Raw genomic sequence first — 12,023 nt, 5'->3', positions numbered from 1 at the left:
GTCACTTTAAACAGGGGGCAATGATCTCTTTCCTGGTGCTATACAATCATAAGGATGATTTCAGGACTTACAGCAGCTGGAGGGCTAGACAACACAAGGTATTTGCTTGTTATCATTTCAATATGGGGAGTTGGGGAAAAAAGCCTTCTTGTCTGACTATCCTCTGGGAGAGGAACCAGAAGTGGTGATGTCTTCTATGATTCAGAAATCTTTCTGGCTTCCCACTGGGAAAGGGAATTTCCACAAGGAGTTTTCAGTTTGGTGTCTCTCTCTCTGGGTGAATAGATGTTCACTTTTAGCAGAGTTAAGGGCTAAGTGGATTTGGCCCTTCAGCGTTGCTCAGGATTCATAATTATGTAAAATAATCGGTAAATTCTATAATATAATTATGCATTATAATTATTTACATAATTATATATGTATGCATAAATATAAATTATATGAGATAATTTATAAATTATGTAAATAATGTAAAAACCAAGTCTTAAATATTCTGTTGTTCCCATTTTTCTATGCAGCCTCCTTAAGAAAGGCTTTCACTAGAAGTAGGATAAAGTGGCTTTTCAGAGTTACAGGGATTTTCCCAAGGAAGCTGTGAATGTGTGAAGCTGGGAGCACTGTTGGAGATTAATATTTTGAATCAGAAGCAAAAGATGTGTGTTTTTCCAGAGTTATGGCAGATAGGGATGGTAAGATTATATTCTTTTAATTTCAAACTTGTTTTTCTTTAAATTTAATATCAGTGCTAGGCACAGAACTTTAGCTTATGAACATTTTCAAATCATGGAGCAAACCCTGTATTCACTTAAACTTTCATTAACAGATATTTCTAGGGAGATAAAGAGAATGATGGGGAAAAAGTTAAAAAATCCCCAGCGAAATCAGAGAAAGGAACAAGAGGAGGAGGAACAGAGAAAGAAAGAGACATACACCAACACCCCAAAAAGGGAGAGGAGAACCCAGTTACTGCCCCAGTCAGCCAGTTATTGCTAAGTTAATTTAACTTGTATAAGGAAGAGTAAAGTCAATACATTATGGTTCTGATGAGAGATTTAACTCTCAGTATCTCAGTGTTTGCAAAAAACATTCCACTCCAGTAATTACAATAATAATGCCTATTAGTGCTGCTTTAGGGGTTATGGTCCTCTGAATTACTGTCTCTAACAAACACTTATGATGAGCCTACTATGTGCAAAGCACAGGCAAGGCATTTGCAGGTATAAAGATGAATAGGTCACTTGACCTTTCATCAAAGTGGCCCTGAGTTCTCTGAAGGGATATGAAGCAAAGAGTGAAAAGGGAGGCCAGTAAGACTGATTGTTGTCTTGGATGAGTCCCTCTTGCCTCAAGGTTCCAAAGTCCTACACAACTAGCATTATGAATCATTTTTATATCCGTTCCTCCTGTGTGGCATACCTCCCTCCCTGCCTCTCTTCCTCCTGTCTTTTCTTCCTTCCTAGCTTCCTCCCTCCCTTCTTTCCCTCTCCCCTGAACTCCTCTTCTCCATCTCCCTCTCTGTCTTGGATACTTGCCATTATCTGATTAAGGACGTTTGCTAAGAATTTTTAAAAATTCTAAATATTGTTAAAATACTAAAATATTGTTAAATTTTAGGACAATTTTTTTCCATCTATGAAAGTGATTATATTGTTTTATCTTTCTTTATTCTGTTAATTTGGGGAATCAAACTGCTTGACTTTTGAATGAACCAGCCATGCACACTGGGAATAAACACGACCTGGTTGTTCTTTTTATGTAATTTCTGGATTTGGCTTACTAATATATTGTTTTGGATGTTTGCATCTGTGTTCATGAGTAAGACACTGGCCCATAAATTTTCTTTTTTTATAAGGCCTTGTGCATTTAACTTCATATCAGATTATACGGACTTCAAAAAATGAGTTTAGAATTGTTTCCTTTTTTTTTTTATTCACTGGAAGAATTTGGCTAAAATTGCCTAAGAATTGGCTAAAATTTCTTAAATGTTTGGAAGAATTTTTTGGTGAAGTTACCTGGGCCTAAAGTTTTTCTTTATCTATTAATTGGGATTCAGCTTCTTTAATGAGTATAGGACTATTCATATTTTCTATATCTTTATATATCAGTTTTAGAAACTATATTTTTATACTAGTTTGCATGCTATAAATGTATTTTTAGAAATTTATCCATTTAACTTAATTTTGATGTGTATTTGCATAAAGTTATTCTTCATATTTAACATCTGTGTTATATGTAGCGGTGTCCACTTTCACATTCCTGATATTGGTATATTCCCCCTTTTTTTTGGCCTAGCTAGGGATTTGTCGATCTTATTGCATCTCTTCATTTAATCAATTTGTGGCTTTGTTCAAAGTATTTTTATTGCTTGTTCTCTAATTCATTAATTTGTATCCTTTTAAAATTATTTCCTTTTAAATTTAGGGGCTTTAATTTGTTAAATTTGGGGGAATTTTAGCTTTTCTTAAAAACTAGTTTCTTGAGGGGCACCTGGCTGGCTCAGTCGGTAGAGCATGCAACTCTTGATCTTAGGATTGTGCATTCGAGCCCACATTGAGTGTAGAGATTACTCAAAAAAATTTTTTTTAAATCTTGTAAAAAAAAAAAACTAATTTCTTGAGACAGATTCTTAGTTAATTGATTTTCACCTTTTAATCTTTTCTAATACATGCATTTAATGCTATGTATTTCCCTCTAATATAAATTTATTTTCATCACATACATTCTTATGTCATGTTTTCATTAGTATTCATTCCAAAATACTTTCAAATACCCATTGTGATTTCTACTATGATCTACTGATTATTTAGAAATGAATTGTTTAATTTCCAAACATGGTGATTTTGTTACATATTGGTAACTTAATTCGATATTCAGAGAACATACTCCAATCTTTTGAAAGTTTTTGAGACTTACTTGATAAACCAGCATGTGGTAATTTTTGTCAAATCTCCAGTGTCATTTTGGCTTTGTAGATGTTATATGTAAGTCTTGCCAATTTTAGGTTTGTATAGGTTGAGGCTAAATAATTAGGTACATATAGATCAAGGACTGTTATATCTTCCTGTTGAATTGAACCGTTTATCATTAAGAAATGCCATCTTTGGGGTGCTTGGGTGGCTCAGTCGTTAAGCATCTGCCTTCGGCTCAGGTCATGATCCCAGGGTGCTGGGATCGAGCCCCGCATCGACCTCCCTGCTCAGCGGGAAGCCTGCTTCTCCCTCTCCCACTCCCCATGCTTATGTTCCCTCTCTCGCTGTCTCTCTCTCTCTCAAATAAATGAATAAAATCTTAAAAAAAAAAAAAAAGAAATGCCATCTTTATCTCTAATAGTTCTTCAGTCTATTAAGGAGATGCTAATACAATCACAGTAGCTTTCTTTCAGTTAATGTTTGCATGGTTTATCTCTTCCTATTCTTGTATTTTCAATATGAGCATGTTCTTACTTGTCTTTTGTAAATAGCATATATTTGTACCATTTTGTTTACCTACTGGAACAGTCTGTCTTTTAATTGGACTATTTAATCCAATCGATGTAATTATTAATGATCTGGATCTGTTTTTACCATCAAAGCTTTTATTTCAGTTTATCTCACTTTTTAAATTTGTTTTTAGTCCCTTCTTTTTCTTTGAATTACCAACACTTCATAACCCCATTATGACAAGATGTTAGCCTATTCTTATATGATTGTTCCCTATCTCTTGCTCTCCTGTTATATTGATAATATTGATAATACCCAGACCAATGATTCAAATATTTTGGTTTCAGAAACTCTTTATACTCCAAATATTTTTTGTTTATGGAAGTAATATCTATTAAAATCTTTCATTTTAAAAATTAAAACTGAGAACTTTTTTTTTTTAAGATTTTATTTATTAGAGAGAGAGAACAAGCAGGGGAGTGGGAGAGGGATAAGCAGGCTCCCCACTAGCAGGGAGCCTGATGCAGGACTCGATCCCAGGACCCTGGGATCATGACCTGAGCCGAAGGCAGTCGCTTAATCAACTGAGCCCACCAGGTGCCCAAAACTGAGAACTTTTAATATATTTATTAATTCACTGAAAAATATAATAGCAAACCCATTACATGATAACATAAAGAACATATTTTCATGAAAAATACCTGCATTTTGCAAATGAAAGAGTGGCATTGTTTCACATTTTAGCTGATCTCTTTTTGTCTGCCTTAGAGAAGATAGCTAGATTCTCTTATTTGCTACAACCTTAATTAAAAAATAATTTATAAGTCATATGGCCTCTGGAAAACTCCTGTATACACCCATGAGAAGGAGTGACAAGGCAAATAACATTTTAGTAGTATGATGGAAATTGTTTTGCCCTTGTGGATCCCCTGAGAGAGTCTCAGGGATTTTCAGGGGTCTACAAGCCATATTTTGAGACCAGTGATCTTCAGACTTTAACAATGCATCCAAATCATGGGGAGGCTGGTTAACTCACAGATTGCTGGGCTCCATACCCAGAGTTTCTGATTCAGCATGTCTAGAATGGGGTCTGACGATTCGTATTTCTAACAAATTCTCAGGTGATGCTGCTGCTGCTGGTCCACTTTGAGAATCACCGATCTGGACTTTTAATTCTATATTATTATGGATATAATTTCTCTTTGTCTTCACTTGTAACTACTTTTAAAACAACATCAAAATCTACTAAGATATTTCATCACTGTCACCTCACATACATCTTACACTATCTCCTGGAATTTTTTCTTCTCTAATTGAAGTACTTAATACAACACTGACTTCAGTATGAGTGTTTTGTGACAGAGGGTTTTGATGCTTGAGAATATTTTTAGCATCACTGCACATTTAAATAACAATTTGAGTGAATATCAGTTTCTTGGTTTTATGGTTCTAGATATTTTTTTCCCCAATACATTGAAGACATTAATATTTTTCATTCATTCATTTTTTTTTTAATGGCTGTTTCTCATGTTCTATTGAAACATCTGAAATAACTTAATCCATGCTTGTTAATGCAGGATCTGTCCCTTTTCTCTAGGAGTGTTCACAATTTCCTCCTTGCTTTTGATGCTGTCACATATTCTTACTAGATCTAAATCTAATGTGGGGTTTCTCCTTGTATTTCCTCTTTGGGATTCTCTGGCCCTTTCAGTCTGAAGCCTTCTCTTCCTCCATGTTTCTCTTCTCTTTCATTCAGGGAAACTCATCTTCATTATTTCTTCAAGTATTTCCTCTTCATTATTGCTCCCTCTTTCAGGGATTTCTGTTATCCCAGAGTTAATCACTTCCACTTCTATTCCTTCTACCCCATCACCTCTTAGATTTTTAAAAATATTTTATGTGGGTTTCTTTTTCTTTTCTTTTTTCTTTTTTTTGCTTTTTATTCTTCCCTCTGGGAATTTTTTCTCAGTGTATTCTTTCCATTGCTAACCCATTCCTTTAGCTAATTCTTTCTGCTGTCTCTTTCATATATATTCTTTACTTCAACTACTTGACTTTTTATATCTAATATTTCTTCATGGTCCTTTTTAATGCTTTCTTCTTATTTTGCATCATTTTGAAATAATTTCTATTATTTCTTTTAAATTTTTCCTTAGGCAAACAAATTTTTGGTGCTAATATGTTGCTTTTGGTGGAATACATAACCTACTAATTTCATTTGAAATAGGCATGCTCCTCAAATGTCTTATTATTTTGGCTTGTGAGCTCCTTTTCCCCTGAGATAGTCACTGTTTTGTCAGGCAACCGTAGACCTTGGTTTGCAACAGCCCTAATTAGCTCAGGTTAGGGAGCTAAGCCCTGTGAAAGAGAAGGCCAGGCGTGGAAAACCAACCAGTCACTTCTGGCCTTTAGGTCAGGGCCTCATTCTTTGCCTACCAGAAGGAAGCATCCTTAGATTGTATAACTAATCAGCCCTGGGAGTTTGGAAGGGAAGGAGCTGGAGAACACCTGCTCAAAGTTAATCTCCACTTAACTACTTCTTAGCACCTCGCAGACACATGTCTTGGGAGCTGCCTCATTTGTGTCACCTAGAACACCTGGATGGGAGCCGAGAGCCGTGTGTGATGGCAGAAATTGTTTGCTCAAGACAGTAACAGAGGAGAGCAAGAGCAGAGCACCGAGAGTTCCTGTCTTATTGTACCCTCCCAAAGCGTGCAGTTATGCTTCCTATTAAAGGCCAGAGCCTTACCCATATGCCAGTTCAAAATACATAACTCCAGGTCTCCCAGAAATTTTTTGGCATTTTTCTCTTTTAGTTCTTTGGGGAAGGCAGTCAGCCTTCATGCTTGGTTCAGTGTCTTGGAGAATCTTGATCCTAATCCATTTCTAATTTTTCCAAAAGTGTGATCTTGGACAAGTTACTTTATTTCTCCTTAGTTTTCTTATCCATGAAATGGGACTAATATATAATATCAATAGCAATGTAAAAATTAAAAATAATATACACACATATTTTATATATTTTATATATTAATATACAATACATGCATATATACACATATTACATGTATTAATATATTAAAAGTGGTTAATATTATTGCTGGCATGGAGTAGACACTGCTCTATTGTTGCTATTATAATTGTTGTGGTTGTTACATGTGGTTGTTATAATTGAGGGCTAGAGCCTGACTTTCCATTCTGCAATGGAATGTTCTGGATAATGAAGTGCAATACTGCTGTACCTGTAATGTAAGAAGTTGTTTTTATTGTGTTTGAAATACATTACTGACATTATATTTCCTTTTCCTGTGGGGCCATATATGTGCAGTTACTCAGAGGATTTGGGGGCCTGGCCTCCAAGAAAGGGAAATGTGGCCCACAGAAGTCTCGCTGAGCAGAAGTAACTGACCCAGGGGGACGGTATGGATGACCATTGTGGATAATGGGAATAGCCATATCCATGATCTAGCATTTACTTTACTTTTTGCATGTTGCAATTTTCTTCTGTTAGAGCCCAGTACCTTCAATAATGTGATATTACACATGGCAGAGTGGTCTTGCTCATGCTTGGGTAATTAAGGGATTGAAATTAAGGAATAGAAATTAAGGGATAGAAACAGTTCTTGAGGCTAGAAGTTTGAAATCGAGGAGTCAGAAAGGCCATGCTCCTAGAGAAGGACCCTTCCTTGCCTACTCCTAGCTTCGGTGGCCCCTGACATTCATTGGTTTGTGGCCATATCACTCCAATCTCTGCCTACCTGCCTTCATGTGGTCTTCTCTCTGTCTCTGTGACCTCTCTTCTTGTAAGGATTGTTGTCATTAGGGATAGAATGGATGCATACATCCCATTCTTGGGGTGATGAGTCTTGAGAAGCTGATCATGAAATATTAAGAAGAGTCTTCTACAAAAACCTGATCCAGTCTCAGATGGTTGACTGAGGTAAAAAGGGACAAACAGGATGGACCTGTGGGACACCCCAATATGCCACAGGGATTATCAGAAATATCTGAGGCAAGGAATCTGGTGAAAGAGTAGGCTCCCTACAACAGCAGGATAGGGGATAGACAAGTTATAATTTGCCATTAAAGGCAATTGTGACTCTATAGGATGGAGAACCATAACTGTTGCATTGCACTGTTAGTTCTGATTTAGTTCTCATTTCTTATCCTCAGAACTAACTGTTAATTAACTATCTGTTAATATTACCACACTCCAACACTTGGTATGCACACTAATGACAGATGTCGTTTGCCTCGTCTCTAGCTTGGATGGCCCCTGGGGGCAGATCTCTTGACCTTAAGCCACTTGATTTGTTAGCCTCCTGCCATGGGCCCTTGGCTACCCTTCATTCAGCAGCACTGACTTTTGAAGTGGACCCAGTGACATCATAGTCAGCCACACCTACTGTAAGTTCTCATCAACATGCATCCTTAATTTCTCTCTTCCCAGGATGGATATGGTATGGGAAGCAAAGAAAATATGTATGCTGATTTCTTAAACACACACATATTTATTCTTAAAATATATATTTCTTTTCTCCCTTGGGGGCCAATTAAACCTGCTTGAGCTTTCATTTCCACAACTAAAATGATGTGGCTCATTTCTTATCCTCATCTGAGGAACAGCCAATTGCTGGTGGGTCAGTGAACTCCCAGAGGGGATAAAATGGAAACTGATGCTATTTTAAAAATGTCAGGAAATCTTCCACTATGCCTAAATATGGGTACAGGAGACCTAGGTTCTTTAATTGCATCTCCCAAGTTCAGTAATTACTTTGAGAAGCTTCTTGGATGAAGGATATCTGAACAATTCTCTTGGAGTCAAGGATATCTGAACAACTCAAAGGGGCTTTGACTGCCTCCTGGGCAACTTGCATAAACTTCACTCTGCAGAGCTCATAAATTCCAACAAGGCTGGACAAAGCAAGGTCCCTCCTTCCTTGGGGACAGAGCCTGTTTCCTTCTACCCTGAGCAGTAACACTCACAGCCTTTGTTATGGCCTCCTTAGAACTCTGTACATAGCAACCAGGGCAGAAGGTGAGCTGGTCTCTTCCTATTAAATATGATGCCACCAAGCTGTTACTGTCAGTTACTGCCATTAAAATGACAGCTGTTGGTCAGCCCTTAGTGGAAAGAAACAGTCTTCTCTCTACTCTTGTTTCTCAGTCAGAACAAACTTTTCACTCTATCCCAAAATGTGCATACTGACCCAAAGAGGGTTACTCTGAGAATTTCCCAGGCATCATCTACCCAGGAGGCTCAGCATTATGAGCTTAAGGACAGAGCCAGGATCTCAGTGGAGATCAGTGGCTTGGCTTTGAGCCTTCACTGTTCCCACCCTCCCTAGCCACCCCCTAAGCTCTCCCAATGGTTGGGCCCTGAGCTAAGAATAGTTTTCTTCTTTTCAAAGATGTAAAATCCATCAGGAACTACTCTCCCTCCCACCCAAGTCAGGGAGTTGTCATGGTGGAAAGAGACAGATGTGTGTGTGCATGTGGGAGTGTGTGTGTGTGTGTGTGCGTGTGAGCATGCACACCTGTTCCCACATGTGCATGTGCTGGGGTTCTTACATGTATATTTAATGGGCATATGTGAATTTTTGTGTGCATGTTTATATCATGTGTGTAGTGTGTTGACAGAGAACTTCAATCTTCTTTCCTCTCATTTCCCCATCCACAGCTGGCCCGATTTTCTTTATGGCCAGGTAACCTCTTATAATTTATTTGCTTTATTTTTTCTGTCTTCATGTGTATGTACGCAGCAAAAAAAATTGATCAGAATTTTGACAAAGAGTATTGTTTGCAGATAGGAGCAGTTCCTCTTGGTTTGGTGGAGGTTTTTTTCCCTAGAACCCAGTGTTCGGGACCCATGTAGAGTAGAAGCACACTGTCCCCTCTTTATGTCATGGCCTCGTCCCTCCTCCCCACCTACCCATCCTTGATTAGGAGGCTGTGCACTAGTCCAAGGTGGCTGCGAGCCGGGAGGATGGTGGTGACCAGGTCCAGGAGGCCTCAGGCCACAATCCAAGCCACGTTGGCTGAAAACTCCCAACAGAATTCTGCTAAAAGAATTCATGCACATCCAAAAGTCAGGAAGGAATGTCTACCTGTTGACCCAACTACTGCTGAATCGCAGACCACTAGGAAACAAAGTCGAGTCTCTAGAACTCCTAAAACCAGAAAGAGGAAGAGCGGAACTACAGTCTCATTATCCGAAATGAACAAACCATCTACTGATGGAGAGACCTCTGAAGCAGAGTCAAATTGTTCTTCTGTGTCTGAGCTCCAGGATCCTATTTTAAGAGTAACTAGGAGACGGCAGATCTTAGTTGCATGCACTCCAGTGTCCAGTGTTTGGAAAAGGCTGAAAATAACTCCAATAAATCAGTCTCGTATTGAAGAAGACAACGACGATGACTCTGAAGCTGAATCACATGTCTCAGTTATTTCTAGAATTGTGCCGCCCACAGTAATAACTACAAGGACCAGAAGAAGTAAGGCTAAACCTGTAAGAGATCCAAACCAAGAATTATATTCAGAAGCTATTTCTGATGCTGAGTCATCATACTCAGACATTTCTTCATTTTCCGGAGTTGCAACTGTAAGAACAAGAAGTATGCAGAAGTTACATGCACAAACTGAGGAGAAAGATATTAACATTGTACCAGAAAATGAAAAGCAGATCATAAATGTGCCTATGAATTCAGAGGATTCAGATACCAAACAACTTGTTTACTGGTAAGATCTCTTCCTCAGATAAATAAGCCAAATTTCTATAATGAAATTCATAATGACTTCGATGATGATTCCTTCCACAGAAATTCAGAAAAAAAAAGAAAACCGAACAGTGCAAAAATGCCAACGTTTTAATATGAGAGGAGAAAAAGGCCAATGTTGCACCTCTCAAAGAAATAACAAAGCAGAATAGTAAGAATTTAGATGAAGAAACCAAGGGAATAGTAGATGAGGAAAAAGAAATAAATAAGAAAAATTCTCAGTTGGAGAGCCTTTCCGAACCTCAGGACACTGGCATTCAGCGGTTAGTTTCTCAAAGGCATTCAACCCCCCAAAATAATGAGACCACATCAGAGCCCTCACATCTGAACTGTGAGGCTATAATGAAATCATTAGCTCAATCATTTGCAGTGGTGGAAGTGGACAGATGGAATGAAGAGAGAAAGAGCACCATAAAAACAAGTGACTTGACAGAATTTGGTGATAGTGGTAGTGATGAAGAAGAGTGCACTGTTACAGGTATCAGTGAAGACAGGAATGAAGGAAGGGATGTGGATTTTGAGTGTGAAACCAAACTATTCAAGTCTGAGCTCCACACATCCCTGGACAAAGGTGATTCTGTTTTATTAGTTCTCATCAGTGATGAAAGCCAGCAGTCTGAAAATAGTGAGAATGAAGAGGACACTCTGTTTTGTTGAAAATAATGGTCAAAAGGAATCATTAAATGGAGAATGAGAAAATATGTCATGTGACAATGCATTGTTTGTAATTGACACAACTCCTGGATTGAGTACTGATAAACATTTTTACTTGGATGAGGGAGACAAGGCAAGTGAGGTTGCCATTGAGGAAGAAAAAGAGGAGGAAGAGGATGAAAAAAGTCAAGAACCATCAGACCATGAAAGAAACAAAGATAGTGAGTTTAGTGATGAAGACGACTTACTAAATAGCACAAAGTCTAAACTTCTGAAGTTGACAAGCAGCAGCGTAGACCCTTGTATGAGTATCAAGCAGTTGAGTGGTTTGTATATTAATTTCAATGCAGACAAACTACAGTGGAACAAGAGAACCCTAACACAGATCAAGGAGAAAAAGAAAAATGAGCTTTTGCAGAAAGGAGGCTGTGTACTTTGGGTGAGAAAGAATGACCTGAGGCAGCTTGTTAGCCAACTCTTGACATCTTTTTAAAGTAAACTGAGTGCCTGTGTTTGTTCCAAATCTTTTTGTTTAACAACATGTTCTGAAAACATCTCTTGGATTTAATATCTCATGATCCTTCTTCAGGGACTCACTGATACAATCATATTAACCCCATCTCTGCCTCCTTCATATGTCTGGAAGTATAACATGAGACTGGGAGTCAGACAGGCTCAAATATTGAACTGGGTTACTGCTCATGTAACCTTGAGTTAATTAATGAATTCTTACTTCATCCAGAAAAAAGGGGTAATAACAATAGTGATCTAATCGGGCTATTGTACAAATTAAATGACACTCACCTTGTGAAAGTCTTAATGTGATACTTCACAAGCAGTAAGTACTCTGTTAGCTATTTTTATTTCCCCTGCCTGTTCCCAACTATTGCTGAAGCCAACTTTCTCACACCTGTCTCTCCTTCTTGCTTCCCTGCTCTGTTGATTTCCTAGTGCTGCCATAGCATAGGACCACAAAGTGGGTAGTTTAACACAACAGAAACTCTCTCTCACAGTTCTTGAGGCTGGAAGTTTGAAATCAAGGAGTCAGAAAGGCCATGCTCCTTCTGGAGAATGACCCTTCCTTGCCTATTCCTAGCTTCTGGGGGCCCCTGACATTCATTGGCTTGTGGCCACATCACTCCAGTCTCTGCCTGTCTCTGTCTTCAAGTGGCCT

The 12,023-nt window shown here is 38.2% G+C and overlaps 1 pseudogene; it reads left to right on the top strand.

Moving 5' to 3' along the window:
• Nucleotides 1-9,405: 9,405 nt before the first annotated feature.
• Nucleotides 9,406-11,621, top strand: LOC110593141 (annotated as a pseudogene).
• The last annotated feature ends 402 nt before the right edge of the window (nt 11,622-12,023 follow it).

Source organism: Neomonachus schauinslandi, chromosome 15 (assembly GCF_002201575.2).
Source record: "Neomonachus schauinslandi chromosome 15, ASM220157v2, whole genome shotgun sequence".
Lineage (NCBI taxonomy): Eukaryota > Metazoa > Chordata > Mammalia > Carnivora > Phocidae > Neomonachus > Neomonachus schauinslandi.
This window is presented reverse-complemented; position numbering and strand designations above follow the sequence as displayed.